General features: G+C 56.2%; 1 long non-coding RNA gene and 1 pseudogene across 1 annotated transcript; one reads left to right on the forward strand and one right to left on the reverse strand.

The window, feature by feature from the left end:
- Positions 1-15966, reverse strand: part of LOC110261045 — a 70844-nt pseudogene that overhangs the window by 28615 nt on the left and 26263 nt on the right.
- LOC110261047 lies at positions 8865-15317 on the forward strand. The gene is made up of 3 exons (XR_002344797.1): positions 8865-9064; positions 9751-9853; positions 10433-15317. It is a non-coding gene; the product is annotated as an uncharacterized LOC110261047 (long non-coding RNA).

Here is a 15966-nt window from a genome sequence, read left to right on the forward strand (position 1 = left end):
GAAGATGGTGTGGGCTGGTCCTGGAGGCAGAGGATGGGGGAGCAGTTTGTTCCAAGGCTGGGACTGGGAAACGCTTGGAGGGAGGTCGGAGGCTGGAGGGCGGGCGTCCCTGGGTCTGTTCCGTCCAGACACGGCTGGAGCCGAAGACCCAGCTGAGGGGCCAGTGAGAGCACTGCTTTGGTTCCAGTTCTGACTCTGCTCTTCCTTGACCCTGTGGGCCTTGGGGAGGTCACTTCCCTTCCTGCGACTTGTCAATGCAGCCTTTCTTCCTCCCACCACCCAGGCCGACAGCCAGGGATTATGGAGCAGGTGCTATATCCAGACATGAGCTTCCTTGTGAAGGTGGCCAGGTCCTTCCCTGGACTCATGAGCTCTGATAGTGACAACAGGCAGTGCATGTGTCGGTGATGGCTCTGGTTTGGTGACTTGTGTAGGCAGAGAAGACAGAGGACAGCGAGACAGGAAGAGGTGAACATCCAGTCGCCTGGTGATGCGTGAGTGTGGGGAATTTTGCAGAAGGACAGACCCAGATGGACAGAGGTGAGTACAGGTGCGGTGAGGGGCTGGCATCCTCGACCAGGGAGAGGGGAGCTGTGCCAAGGGCTGGAGCCATCAGGGCTCCTGCCCCCCGTCCCACAGGGTCAGGGGCCCCTGCAAGTGTGCCTGGAGTCTGTCCTTTAGGCCACAGCCTTGAGGAAGGAAGGTATGGAGACGTGGCTGTCGGGAAGGGAGGGCAGCAGGATGTGGGAGTACAGAGTGAGACGGCTCCAGCATCAGTCTGACCACGAAGTGATGCCTGGATCAGTACCTGAGTGGTGTGTGTGCATTTTTCAGGAAACCCTTAAATGAATCCTACAACAAGCACATTCCCTGTGGAACGGAGTTCTTTGTTGTCTTCATGGTCTGGGAGGTTTGGGCAGGAGTCTGTGATGTGAAAACCAGGCTCAAGGGTCGGCCCTTGAGAACCACACGTGATACCTCTGGTTGTGTGTGTCTGGGGAGAGGAGATGATTCCTGGGTGAGTTTGGCCTGAGGGAGGCGTCAGCTTGGCTGGTGCTGGAGAGGTCAGCTCATTCTGACCACCAGCCTCGTGGGATGTCAGGTGGGGGCCCTTGGAGTTTCCTGAGGGCAGGTGGAGACCCTGGAAGGATGCTTTGCAGAGGCAGGTCCTGCGGTGATGAGGTTGGGGCCGTGGGAATAAATTCCCCCAGCTGGGCGTAGGGTCCTGGGGCAGGAACGCCAGGAAGGAGGCTGCTGGGGTCGCACCAGCACATCCTCCTGCGTCTTGCCCTGAGCTCGACTGTGGTGTGGGACCAGGCCGGGGATGGGAAGGGCTCAGGGCCAGGCCTGTGGGCTGGTTTGTTGTCTGTGGGCTGGGAGAGGGCGAAGACTCGAGGGCCCCTGCGGCGTCCCTTTGTTGGGCTAGAGGACAAGTGGGGCCATCGGAGGATGGAGGAGCCTGGGGCAGAAGGGGCTCAGGGAGGTGTTGATGCTCCTGTCCTCTGACCCCTGGAGGCCCCCCTCCCTCCTGGGCTGAGTGTGTGGTTGTGTTTCTCCCAAACCCTTGCCCTTTCCGATGTCCTTGTTGCTCTCAGCAGCAGCCCCCCCTCGTCATCCCTCTGCATCCAGACCTAGAGTCATTTCCCGCCAACCGCTTGCCCCCGGCCAGTCACTCCTCCTCTGATGCTGTCGGCTCCGTTTCCATGCTGTGGGCAGAGCACCAAGTGGCGACCAGGAGCTGTGGTTTCTCTGTGTGTGTCTTCATCAGTGTCGGGCTTCTGGGTGGTTGTCCTGTTGTGTTTCTGTGAATTACCCGGCGAGCCCACCTGCAGACGGGCTGGAACCTGCTGGCTGTGTTTTCTTGTCCTTTCTCTTTGTGGCAGGCAGAGCTCTTCCCCTGAGACCCAGCTCCTGTAGCCATCGGGGGTCACATCCGGCTGTTGGAAACTGTGGGCTCACACTTGGACAGCAGCTCTCTAGTGCGCAGGAAGCTGCACGATGGAGGCCACAGCTAGAGGTGGAATGCCTAGGTCATCCGGTCCTCCCGGGTTCCAGCTTTTCAGGATGTGCCCACTGGCTGTGGACAGAGGCTGACGCAGTTCACGTTCCCAGGAGCCGTGTGTGTGGGTTCAAATCTCCCCACCTGCTCCTCGCCAGTGGTTAATCGTTATTTTGACGATTTGGTCAGTGTGGTTGGTTTTAGCTGGTATTTCCCTTGGTGTTTGTTGCATTTCTCTAATGGCCAGTGTGCTGAACCCCCTTTTCTGTGCTCGCTGTCCCCTGGGTATCATCTGTGTGGAAATGTCTATTGAAGCCTCTTGATAATTTTTTAACATACTGGGTCATTTCTTATGATTGAGTTACAGGTGTTCTTTCTCTCTCAGGATCCTCTACTCCGATGAGACAGAGGGTGTGCAGGCATTTTTTGAAATTTTACCTTGTTCTTTAAGCTCTTTATTATTTTTGATGCATGTATACTTTATATTTTGAGGCGATTCCTCTATAATTCCTTACGTGGCCTCTCTAAGAAATGCTGTGAAGTTCACAGTTACAGTGACTTACTTCTGTTTTCTCTAGAAGCCTTTCCGCTCTTCCACTGATCCATTGGAGCTGATTTGTGGGTATGATGAGGGTAAGGCTCCAGCCTTGTTCTTCTGCAGGTGGAGACCCCGATTTCCCCGCTCCGCTGGTTGAAGAGAGTGTCCTTTCCCCACGTGGGAGTCTTGGCAGCTTTGTAAAAACTCAGCTGATCCTTCATGTGGGTTTGCGTGTTGTCCTTCGGTTTTATTGCGAGCATGCATCCTGGTGCCGGCACCATGGTGCTGAGATCCTGCGACTCTGTTGTAAAGTTTTACTTGAGGACGTATGCGGTGTCCAACTCCGTTATTCTTTGTCAAGATGTTTCGGCTCTTGTGGGTCTTTTGCCGTTACTTTGTCTTAAAGAAACGGCTTTTGTTTTATTTGATTTTTAAAAAAGTTTATCCGAGTATGGTTGAGTATGTCGTGTTAGTTTCAGGTGTACAACGAAGTGAATTGCATCTGTATGTACATATATACACCCTCGCTCAGATTTTTTTTCTTTGGTTTCATTTTTAGAGCCACATTTGAGAAATATGGAAGTTCCCAGGCTGGGGTTGCATCGGAGCTGTTGCGCCAGACGCCTCCACACCCAAAGCCACGCCAGATCGGAGCTGTGTCTGTGACCTACAGCACAGCTTCTGGCGATGCCGGGTAGTTAACCCACTGAGCGAGGCCAGGATCCAACCCACATCCTCATGGAGACAAGTCGGGCCCTTCACTCGCTGTGGGTGCCACCAGAGGCAACTCCTCCGGTTCTTTAGTATACAGTTAATTCCAGATGATTGAGTGGATGGCCCTGTGCCTTTCAGGCTCCCTGATGGTTGTTATTTTCTGTGCATGCAGGTTAGTCCCAAATGCCTGATTCCTCTCCCAACGTTTCGCCTTTGGAAACCTGAAGTTTGATTTCTGTTGTGTCCGTCTGTGTCTGTTTTGTAAATGCATTATTGATACCATGTTAAAACCGAGATTCCCTGTGTCCATGCTGTCTGTCGCATGCTCTCTGTCTTTCTCTGTCTGAGTCACTGACCTCCGTGTGCGCGTCTCGAGGTCCATGTGTGTTGCTGCAAACAGCACTCTTCCATTCGGCTTCCCTCCCTGAGCCTCACCCGTCGTATCCACGTACCGCGTCTTCGTCTCCCTCCTCTGCCGACGGCCACGAGGTTGGCTGTTGTAAATGGGGCTGCGCTGGACACGGGGGTGCATGGATCTTTTCAAATGGTGGTTTTCCCTGGATAGATGCCCAGGAGTGGGATTGCTGGGTCCTGTGGTGGTTCTATGTTTAGTTTTCTGAGGAACCCCCATACTGTTCTCCATGGTGGCTGCACCAAGTTACCTTCCCACCAGCACCGTAGGGGGTTCCCTTTTCTCCACAGCCTCCCCAGCATTTACTTTTTGTGAACTTGAAGAAAATTTTAACTAATTTATATATATATATATATATATATATATATATATATATATATATATATATTTGCTTTTATGGTCGAACCCATGGTACAAGGACCAGGGGTCAAATTGGAGCTTCAGCTGCCTGCCTCCACCACAGGTCACAGCCACACCAGATCCTTAACCCACTGGGCAAGGCCAGGTCTCGAACCCGTGTCCTCATGGATACTCATGAGATTCACTTCCCCTGAGCCCCGACGGGAACTCCCATCACACAACTCTCTTCCCTGCTTCCCACCTCTGCCTTCAGTGCGTTTGCACGGGCACCCTGACGGTGGCCAGGAAGAGACAGTCTAAAGAGAGACAAAGGCCATGAGGATGGGCTTTTGACAAATGACATATTCTTAGGGTCCGTTTATCAGCACGGCACCTGGCTGTCACCTCAAACACCAGGGTGTCCCTGCAAAGTGCAGGTGCTTCTGGAAGAACTGCACTGGGTGACATGTGATGAGGAGGGGAGGGCTGGAGATTCCAGAAAGGGCTTAAGGGAATCGTTTTGGATTCATCCGTTCCAAAGAGTACTTGATTCTTCCTCACTTGTTCAGTTCTTTCTTTATTTTTATTTATTTATTTGTTTATTTCTCTCTCTCACTCTTTTTTTCCCCCTCTTATTCATTTCTTTAAACCATCTTTTGCTTCTGGCTGCAGAGGTGGAGGTCAGTAGTACACATGAGAGAATGTGGAATTAAATTAAAGGACAAATATCCCCCATGAACCAGGGCCAGAGCATGCAGGTGTGTCAGGTGTGGGGACACACCTGCCATGTGGGCTGTGCCTCATGTCCCAGGTGAGAGAGGACAGGCCGTCAGGGAGAGGCATCCGTGCAGGAGGAGAGCACCTCGGTGTAACAGAGGCAGAGCCCTGCACGGGGACTCCCCAGTCCTCCCCCTGCACCCACACCCTGTCTCTCCCTTCATGGTCTCAGCAGGCAGTTCTCACAACATGGCAGATTTTTTTCCAGAACCTCCTGGGCCCATCGGGTCATTGCCTAGGCTCTGCCACTCTGGACGGTGCCCTGTGGCCTCGGTGCTCAGCTCATGGCCATGTCTTGGGTTTCTCCATGGCCATGTTGAGCCTGGAAGAGCAGAACTCCGAGGCTCAGCAGGATCAGGGCAGCCGTGGCCATCCGGACGAGGTTGTCCACTGTGTAGTCTTCAGGGGGAGAGGCTAGGGGTTGTGGACAGAGAGGTCGCAGAGGTGAGGGCAGACCCCAGTCCCCCCAGAATCCTGGGCACAGCCTCCCCTTTATAGGACCTGCACCCCAGAACCCAGCCCCATAACTGAGGATTCCTCCTCCTCACCACTCGTGGGATCTGAGTGGTTTTGTGATGGGCGGATGGTGTCTGCTGGTCCTGAGAATCATGAAGTGGGGTGTGAGTGTGGAGTTGGGGACACGCAGCCCTTCCCTGGGTTCTGTGTCCCCCTCTGTGGAGTCTGCCCTGTGTCCCCTCTTGTATGAGTGTCTCAGACGTTTCTGGGGTCAGGACCCTGTGCTGACTGAGCTCCAACAGGGCAGACTCGGGACCCGTCCCCTGAGACCATGAGCTCCCGTGGGTCAGGAGGGTGTGACAGCCCTGCTTTCCATGACACACCCCCACCTGCAGCCGACCCTCCCTTTCCCCTCTGCAAGCCTGACTCTGTGAGCCCATCCTCAGGGCAGGTGAGGGGCGCTGCTTCTCCCAGGCTGAGTGCCTACACTCCCTCACCGTGACCCCCTTTCCATCACCCTCCGACCCTTGGTGCCTCTGGAGTCCTGTGGTCCCCCTGCATCTCCTGCCCAAATGCCAGCCCTCCTGAGAGACCAGCCGTGCTGGGGTCTGTGATCTTGGTCCCTAGGCGATCGAGGCCTCTGGTCACTCCCTGTCCTAGTGTTGTTCTCCCCATGTGAGGGGCTGCAAGGCCTGCAGACCAGGGGATCGAGAGGTGGGTCTCTAGCATTTCCCCCTTTGGGTCAGCCCTGAGTCCTCTAGCCTCCCGCTACTCTCCAGGAGCAATGTTGGACCCCAGCAATGAGGATGCAGCTGGTGGGGGGAAGGGAGTTGCCATCCCTCTGAGAGTGGCTTCCCCTCCTTCTCTGACCTCCTTACTCCCCCCCAAGCCAAGAGCTGCCCTGGGGTCATCAGCACCCTGAACTGACCAGGACCCAGAGGACCTGGGCTGGGGTTCCTTACCTGAGATCAAGAGCTGCAGGGGGTCACTGGGGTTTGACAGGACATAGGGGGAGGTGCTCTGTGAGGTGTAGCACCTGTAGGTCTCATTGTGGGCTGAAGTCATAGGACTCAAGGTGAAGTTGGCCTGAAGGGGTGCTGTTGTGTCTGCAGACTCAGGCTCTGGGCAGGAGCCAGCGACCCCTCCTTGAACAAGTGGAAGGTGTCCAACACGATCTCAGAGTGACACTGCAAGGTCACGTTCTCTCCCCAGGACACTGAGGTCCCTGGATGGGCTGAGAGGGAGGGTTTCTGGTACATTCCTGGAGGAGAGGAGGGGGGATGTATAGAGAGCCGCCCCTGCCACACACCCTTGACCCTGAGCTGAGGGGCACTGTCTTCTCTCTAGGGACCCTGTCTGGGACCCCTTCTCAGGCCCTCTGTGTGGGTTTCTTATCTCCACATTCCCACCCCCTTTCCCTTAGACCACTGCCCCTTCTCAGCCTCTGCTCCAGGGACCCCATCACCACTGTCTATCTCCTGGACAGAGATTCTGGCCATGGGCAGGATAGGGGCTCCTCACCCGCGATCAGGATGTCCAGGGGGGCACTGGGGGCCGACCACGCATCGGAGAGGTTGTGTGCAGCGTAGCACCTGTACCGGCCCCCTCGGGTGTGGCTCACACGACCCAGGGGGAAGTTGGGGCTGTGCTGGCCATTTAGGTGGAGGGGAGGTGTGCTTCCCTCGTCCTTGGTCAGTGCGAATCTGCCAAAGCTGGCATCTGAGCGACACTGGAGGGTCAGTCTGTCTCCGAGGAGCACTAGGGAGCCCGGCTGGGCCGAGAGGAGGGCTCCTTGTACATACCTGGGGAGGTGGGGATGTTGGCCCTGTGGGTGGTGCACCCCACATTGTTCCCTGGGGCTGCAGGGAGAGTTTTCTCTGGTCCTCCCCAAGCCTCTTGCCCAAGGTTCCCCCCAGGAGGCCCGTGTCAGTCCCTTCCCTGGTACCCCCTTAGCCCCGGGACTGCACTGGGCACCGAGCTTAGGTCAAGGGTCCAGGAAATAGATGGGGCTGGGGGACCGCACCTGTGACCTGGAGATGCAGAGGGTCACTGGGCTGAGACCACAGGTAGGGATCGGAGCTGGGAGAATCATAGCATCTGTAGGTGCCCCCGTGGCAGGCGTTCACGGGGCCCACAGGGAAGAGGGCCTGCCTCCCTCCCGAGTTTCGGAGTTTCCCCGGTGCACTGCGTCGGGGTACGTCAGCGCCTCCCTCCTTCAGCAGGTGCAGCATGCCCGATGTGAACCATGAGCTACAGGAGAGGGACATGTTCCTTCCTGACGCCATCACGGGGCTGGGGTGGGCTGAGAGGGAGGGTGCTGTGTACAGTCCTGAGGGGGCAGGAGGATGGTATTAAAGGGGGGCCTTCACCCCACTCCCCAGCTGTGGGCTGTGGGGTTCAGGCCCTCTGAGCCCACAGTCTGCTCGCCCTGCCTGTGAGGAGGAGCCCCGGGTGGGAGGGACCCAGGTCCTCCCTCTTACCTGTCACCACGAGGGCCAGGGGGTCACTCTGCCTGGATGAGCTGTTCCTGCTGTGATAAGCACACTGGTACTGCCCTGCATGGCGGGAGCTCAAGGATTCAAAGCGGAACCAGGCTGTATTGGAGGCCTGGGGAGCTTCATCCTCCCAGAGTCCAGAGTCCCCCACTTTATACAGACGGTAGACCTCAGCCTGCGGGGACCCCTGACACCAGAGGGTCACAGGGCTCCCCTTGGGGACAATGGGTCCCGGGTCAGCCCGGATGGAGGGTTTGGGAAGGACCCCTGGAAAGGAATCAGACCTGGAGTGTCAGGGTGCCCTTCTCCCTCGGCCTGTCTCCCCAGGGGTCACCCCAGGGCCCTCCCAGCCTGGTCACCATCAGCCCCACCCGCTGTGCCCCCCTCTCCCTAGGACAGAAGGCTGGTTGGGTGGAAGCAGGAGGTCTGGGGGACTCACTTGCCTGGACCTGGTCCCATGGGCGCCAGCACAGCCCTGGAAGAGAGTCCCCGTGAGCCCCACCCCTCCACACACAGACGCTCCAGGTCTGGTCTGGGGCCCTGGGTGCTGGGGTCAGATCTGGGGCTGAGCCCATCCCCCTCTCCAAAACTTCTCCCCTGACTGAGGCTCCTGTGTCTTCAGGTCTCCAGGGCACAGCTCGGCGGGAGAGGGCCCAATCCCTCCTTCCCCATGGCTCACCGAGGCAGAGAAGGGCCGTGAGGCTTGGGGTCGTGCTGCCGCCTCCCATGGTCCCCAGCCGTTGAGGTGACTCGCCCAGTCCTCAGAGATGCAGAGTGTGTGACCGAGGCCCAGGCTCCGAGTTGCTCAGCGGGGGTTTCTCCTCAGCCGGACTCCGCTCTCCCTAGTGGATGTGGCCGAGGGCCGGGCCATCTCTGAGCACCTCTGAGGCCACCTCTGAGCCTCCCCGCTTCCCCTCCAGGGTCTGCCCTCCGGCCTCCACCTCCTGCCAAATCCCCATCCAGAGAGCGCCGTTGTCCCAGACCCGGGGGCCAGAGGCAGCGGCAGGGCCCAGGGCTGCCCCGAGCTGTCCGGTTCTCCCTCTGCCTCTGACGTGGGCAGTGGGATCTGCGGCAAGAACTTCCCTTTCCTGCGCTTCTGCAAATGCACGCCCTGTTCCTGCCTTTCATCAGCACGTCCTTTCGGTCGGTGTTTGTTGAGCAACGAGCATGTTTGGTCAGGACGGCTGACACTGGGCTTTCCCTGGACTCGCGGGGCTGAGATGAATGAACCCAGGCATCACCGATGCTTCCGTGGCCACAATTGGGTGTAGTCTTAGGAGACTGTTCCAAGGTGGGAAAAAACAAGAAAGCAAGACCCTGCGTGTCATGAGTGGGTGAGTGTCATGAAGCCTGGGTGCAGGTTGGGAAGTCGCCTCCTGGTGGCTGGATGCTGGGGGTGGGGGGGTGCGCTCTGGGCGGTCCTGGTGGTGGTGGGGTCGCCTAGACCAGACAGGTCTTGAGTGGTTCTCAGGAGGGAGAGCAGTCAGGCCCCGGGTCATGCAGGGTCTTGAACACTGTGTAAGTATTTTGGGGTTTCTCTTGAAAGCACTGGGAAGGTTTTCGTCAGTAGAGAGTGTGGACAGATTTCTCTTTTAAAAAGACTGCCACCGAGTTCCCGTGTGGCTCAGTGGAAATGAATCTGACTAGTATGCACAAGGATACGGGTTTGATCCCTGTCTTGCTCAGTGGAGGAAGAATCTGGCATGGCTGTGAGCTGAGGTATAGGTCGCAGACGCGGCTCAGATCCCCCGTGGCTGTGGCTGTGGCTGTGGTGTAGACCAGTGGTTGCAGCTGCCATTCAATCAATAGCCTGGGAACCTCCATAGGCCGTGGGTGCAACACCAAAAAGCAAATAAAAAATAACAAAAGTCTGCTACCATGGAGGGACTGTAATGCAGGAGGGCTCCAGTGATAATTAGCTTCTTAAGAGCCCACCCCCAGCGTCATGATGGCTCCTGGATGGTGTCTTGATCAGTGTTTTAGGTCGTTCCCCGTGGTTTTCTCATATGACCCTTCCCAGGAACCTGTGGCACAGAACATGTTCTCGGTGGAGTGGAAAGCAAAAGGCAGGCTTCCTGGTCCGGCAGCCAGGCAAGGCTGTGGCCCGTTCAGACTGGCTGAAGGTGCTGTGTGCGGGGGCGCAACGCCCAGGGAGCTCGGGGGTGCGCGTGTGTTCTCGGGGAAGGGTTTCCCTGGGATGGGCTTGGCTGAGGAGGGGGCGCTGTGCTCCTATGGGTGGGTGTGGTTGGGCTCTAGGAAGAGGCTTTGGAAGTGGGAGAGGAATGAGCCGGAGGGAGCGGGGGCCTCCTTTGGAGGACCAGGAAGGAGGCGGATGTGCCAGCATAGATGGGAGGTCTCGAGTCTCCCGGGGGTCAGGGACCTTGTGGAACAGGGCCCAGGGGCCCAGCGGTGTGGATTCGGGGGTTGAGTGTGAGGTGGGGCAGAGGGGGATGCTGCTGGCGCTTCCAGTGTGGGCCTTGGTTTTCTGGAGGAGCCAACGGGGCCGCCAGCAGCGTGAGGAGAATTCCCACAGGAGCGGGGCCAGGTGGGAGGACGGAGTGCCAGCCCTTAGAGGAGGGCACAGTCTTGCCTCCTGACCTGGGGTTGTGGATTTTCTTCCCTCAAGCACTTCCCTCCACTGAGTTCCTTTTTTTTTTTTTTTTTTTTTTTTTCTGCCTTTTTTTTCAAAACTGCTCCTACAGCATATGGAGGTTCCATGGTAGGGGTCGAACTGGAACTGAAGCTGCCAGCCTATACCACAGCCCCAGCAACACAGGATCCGAGCTGCATCTTCAACCTTCACCACAACTCAGGGCAACACCAGCTCCTTAACCAACTGAGGGAGGCCGGGGATGGAAGCTGCGTCCTCCTGGATGCTGGTTAGATTCGTCATCCGCTAAGCCCCAGTGGGCACTCCTTCCCTGATGTCCTTGTTTCTGCAGTTCAGCACCCGCTGTTCTCATCGCCCTTCTTCACAACCTCTGAGTCCTTTCTGCTCCCTCACTGCTCCTTCCTCCCCGGGCACAACTCCTGCCTCATCGCAGACCCAAAAGCTGTCTCCAGGCACTGGGTAAAATCGCAGGCTGTAGGAAAAGCCGGTTTTAAAAAAGGAACCCAGATCAGGCATCTGTGAGAGCCTGGACCGTCCATCTCCCCGCAAAAAGAGAGTGACGTCAATGAAGACAAAATAGCATCTGAGGAAAGAAAGAGCCGGTCATCTTACAGGTTTGTTTAAAGCCACGAATTTACGTGTCCAAGAAGCTTCGCAAATGAAAACCAGCACAGGCTTTATGAAGTCCGCTCACCCATCACAGTCATAATGAAACCAGTGGAAACGATGAGAAGCATCCAGAGACAATGACATGTTCCGTCCAGAAGAGAAGCGGTTCGGACGATTCGAGCTTCCACCTCCGAAACCAGTGCTGTCAGCAGAGGGGGCATTCTGGAGAGACGGAACGGGCCGGCCTGGGAGTCTCCTGGCGACATTCTTGGGGCGTGAAGGTGAAACGGGCATCGTCAGAGGGAGGAATGTGGAGAGACTTGGTGCCCATGAACCTGCTCAAAGGGAAATGGTGAGGGGGAGTCTTCGGGCGGAAAGGAGGCCATTCTTGGGGGCACTTGCAGCGTCACCAGTGAAGGGAGACCCCCAGGTGGGCAGTAGAAGGTGCAGGTAATTGCCTGTGGTCTCCCCTCAGGTCTTTGAAACGCATGGGGCTGTTGAAAGCAAACATCGCGTGTGGTGGGGAGTTTGGTGCATGCAGACGAGGACAGAGCAGCTACAGCAAGAGGGCGGGGGGTGCAGGGGTCTTAGGATGATGTGTGTTCTGTGTTTCTCTGAGGCGCTGAGAACATTCGGTCTGACATTGGGCGTGCGTATTATACCTCCTGGTGCAGCCACTTGCACAGCACAGCAAGAGCTACAACTGGAACACCAGTGGATACAGTGGATACTAAGAAATATTCCCAAAGCCAGAAGGAGGCAGGAGAGGGACACTCGAAGAGCAAACAAGAGCAGGGACAAGGAGCAGAACGAAGGATGAGTCTTGATACAGCCTCGATGGTCATTCCATGACCTGTGAGCGGTGACAGCACCACTAACTGGTGAACATTGTCAGACTGGACCAAGAATTAAAGGGCCCCATTTGGGAATTTGGAAATTAAAGGGCACCCTTCTGCCTAATGCACGAGGCAAAGAAGACCTCAGGGAAAACTGGAAACTATTTTGAACTGGATGGAAATGAAAGTACAGCCCCCTCGTCTTTGGGGGATGCAGCCAAAGCCGTGTTTAGGGGGAACGGAGACCAGCACGTGTTGGTGGAAGGTCCAGTGTCCACACTGGGGCAGAGGCTGGAGAGCAGCCCCTGAACCAGCGGCCCCATCCCTGGTTACCAAGGGCCCTGTATGTGGTGGGGCTCTGGGGGATGGTGACACCACAGTCAAAGCCCCAAGGGCTGAAGTTCCCACTGTGGCTCAGTGGTTAACGAATCAACGAGGAACCATGAGGTTGCGGGTTCCATCCCTGGCCCAGCTCAGTGGGTTAAGGATCCAGCGTTGCCGTGAACTGTGGTGTAGGTTGCAGTCGCAGCTCGGATCCCGCATTGCTGTGGCTCTGGTGTAGGCTGGCGGCTACAGCTCTGATTAGACCCCTAGCCTGGGAACCTCCATATGCCGTGGGAGTGGCCCTAGAAAAGGCAAAAAAAAGACAGGAAAAAAAAAAAGTCCCAAGGGCTTTGTGCCCACCCCTGTGGACACGTCTCCTTCCTTGAGAGCCTCTTCTCCTCCCTGAGTCCAGGGACGTCTCTCTGTCTAGCCTGTTCTCCTGCCCACGAGTGTAGTATCCTGTTCAGCCCCCAGATGTCTGCGCATTGGAAGCATTTTCTAAATTTATTCATTAAAATTTCTTTTTGGTCTTTTTGCCATTTCTTGCGCCGCTCCGATGGCATATGGAGGTTCCCAGGCTAGGGGTCTAATCGGAGCTGTAGCTGCGGGACTACGCCAGAGCCACAGCAACGCAGGATCCGAGCCGCGTCTGCAACCTACACCACAGCTCACGGCAACGCCGGATCCTTAACCCACTGAGCCAGGCCAGGGATGGAACCGCAACCTCATGGTTCCTCGTCGGATTCATTAACTACTGCGCCACGACGGGAACTCTTTTTAAAATGTTTTACTATAGGCGACTTAACCGTGTTCTGTGGCACAGCAAAGTGACCCGTTCATATGCATTGGTTCTTTCCTTCACATCCTCCTCCAGCATGTTCCGTCACACGTGCTCAGAGTCCCATCCCCGGGCGATCCAGCCGGATCCCACTGCTTACCCACCCGCATGCAGCAGCTGGCATCCAGCAAGGGTTGAATGCCTTTGCTCTCCTTAGCATTTGCAGAGCCCCGAGCATCACTGCTCCCCCCAAACCTGACACTGCCCAGTGGTGACCCAGGCCCTGACACTGTAGACGACAGCTGAGGGTGTCACTTTGTTGGGAGGGCAATATCGTGGGCCACCTACGCCGTCTTTGGGGGCTCACCTTGACCTCTGGACCTGTTCGTGGCTCAGGTTTACCTGTCTCCCAACAGTGGGTTGCAGCCTTGTGACTTGGTGGGGATGGCAGTGCCCAGGTCGTCACGGGAAGCTCCATTCGCACAGACGCCCGATATCTCTTTCCGTCAGTGTCTGTCGGGCACTGGGGGCACATCAGGAGCCGTGTTGCGATGGCACCTGGCTTTCCGCTGCAGGTGATGGATGAGATGACCTGAACCTGCAGGGACCGAACCTCCCCTCAGCCCCTGGGCTCCGCGAGAATCGCCAGGCCTCCCAGTGCCCACGGGTTCGTCGGGTCCTGGACGGTAGCCCGAGGCTCTGGCAGAGCCCCGTTTCTAAAACCGTGGGCTCCCCTCAGACCCGCACCGGTCTCAGTTCCTTGAGAAGTCCCTTCTCCTCTCAGGTATGACACCTGCTGCTTCCACAGTCCAAGGATGCGGACCCAGAGCTGTGCCGCTCTCTGTGCTGGGTGTTGCCAGGTGCAGTGGCGTGTGCCTTGCTGGAGGGGCTGTGTCTTGGCGGGTCTCAGAGAACAGGTCCTCTGCCAGGATCTCTGCTTTGGCAGGCTCTGAATCCTTGAATTGCTTTTTTTCTTAAAAAAAGAGTTGGGGCTCATTGGGTTAAGACCCTGACTAGTATCCATGAGGACGTGGATTCGATCCCTGGTCTCACTCAGCGAGCTAAGGATGTGGTGTGGCTGTGGCTGTGGTGTAGGCTGGCAGCTGCAGCTCTGATTGGACCCCTGGCCTGGGAACCTCCATATGCTGCATGTGTGGTCCTCGAAAAAAAGGAAAATTAAAAAAAAAAAAAAGACCTGCCAGCACTCCCAGCACATGGAGTCTGTCTCAGAGCAACGCGAACACCCCACCCTCTCCTCCTCAGGCCCTGTTCACAAGACACCATCAGCCTGGTGGACCAGTGCCAAGGGTCCTTGGGCTATGCTGTGACTGAGGGCAGGTGGATTTGTCCCAAGGGTGAATGTGTACTGTCCCCCCTTCCGGGTGAAGAGGAGGGGCTGCTTACTTCCTGGGGGTACAGCTGCAGTCATGTGACCAAAGGCTGCCCAGTTCTCTCCTGGGGACGGTATCCATGCGGCACAGCAGCTGTGACAGGGGTGGGTGGGCGCTGGGTGAAGTCACGGCACTCCACCATCCAACACCCCCCTTGCTTGGCCACGCCCATGGCCTGCAGAAGTTCCGGGGCCACGGATGGCATCCATGCCACAGCAGTGACCTGAGGCACAGCAGTGATAAAGCCAGACCCTGACCTCCCTGGGCCCCTCGGGAACTCCCATCCTCAGGTACCCTTGACCCGTTCTGTTTCTCAGGGGCCAGGCTGCTGTCGTAAGCAGGGCTCTGTGGGCCCCCACCACCACCTCTCTTGGGTGTGTGAGGGGGGGCCCTGGTCCCTGCTAGTCCACCTGAGTGAGGGCTGGTTTGGCTTCACCGTGCAGGGCCTGTCGGAGTTACCTTGTCAGGGATGAGATTCGCTTTCCTGTCTTTCGAGACTGACTCTGCTTTGGATGCTGATTCCGTGACTTTGTGGGTCAGTGTATCCTTTGAAGGCTTAAAAAAAAGTCTGTGTTACATCTGTGTGTGGGCACATCCTAGGGTTTGTTTGGCCTCCCGAGGAGGGCACGGCTCTGGATGCTTCTTGGTTGTCCCAAGGGCTCAGCCTGAACTTGAAACACCTGTCGTCACCGTGCTGGCTCTGGGAACTGAAGCCAAACTCTCATTTACTCTGTTTCTTAAAATGATCGTAGAGAAACCAAAGACGCTGGAGTTCCCGTGGCGCAGTGGGTTACGAATTCGACCGTAGGAGTTCCCGCTGGGGCTCAGGGCTTAAGGAACCGACTCGTCTCCATGAGGACTCGAGTTTGATCCCTGGCCTCGCTCAGTGGGTTAAGGATCCAGCATGGCCATGGGCTGTGGTGTGGGTGGCAGACGTGGCTCGGATCCTGTGTTACTGTGGTGTAGGTGGGTGGCTACAGCTCCGATTTGACCCCTAGCCTGGGAACCTCGTGTGCTGCAGGTATGGCCCTAAAACGACAAATGACCAAAAAAAAAAAAAAAAAAAAAAGTGAAAAACCAAACCAAACCAACAACAACAAAACCAAACCAATCACCCCCCTCCGCCACAAAACCGGTGTACACCCTTCAATTAAACAATAACGCTCTTGGAAAACTGTCGCTAATAGACTTGCTCAGTCTATCAGCTGCCACAACCCTTCAATTTAAAAAAAAACAAAAGAAAAAACTTCATTTCTAGGAAGTGCAGTGGTATAGAACACAATAAAAGGAGATATGCCTGTTTCTACCTTATACATGTCACACCAGGAGTGTAGCTCTGCTTGATGGGGGCAAGGTGGGGAGACACGCTTCTGTCTCCTCCTGGTCCTCGCCTGCAAGTCTGAGGTGCAGCTGATTTGTATGCATCGAGGAGGCACTCGGGGACATGAGGTAAATATTTTCAAATGAGAGGGAGAGATGCTTAATCTTATTTTTGATTTTCTGTGCATGCAGCGTGGTAATCGTGAGCCATAGTTTTATTCCATCCCTCGGCACTTATCACCTTTGGCAAACTTTATTTAATGGCTTGGTTCTTCCAGTGTCCTGCCGAATAAAAGTGTAAGAGGGAACATTCTTGACTCAGCCTTAACTGCAAAGACAGATTTCACATTATTTACCTTTAAGACAT

Source organism: Sus scrofa, chromosome 6, assembly GCF_000003025.6.
Source record: "Sus scrofa isolate TJ Tabasco breed Duroc chromosome 6, Sscrofa11.1, whole genome shotgun sequence".
NCBI lineage: Eukaryota > Metazoa > Chordata > Mammalia > Artiodactyla > Suidae > Sus > Sus scrofa.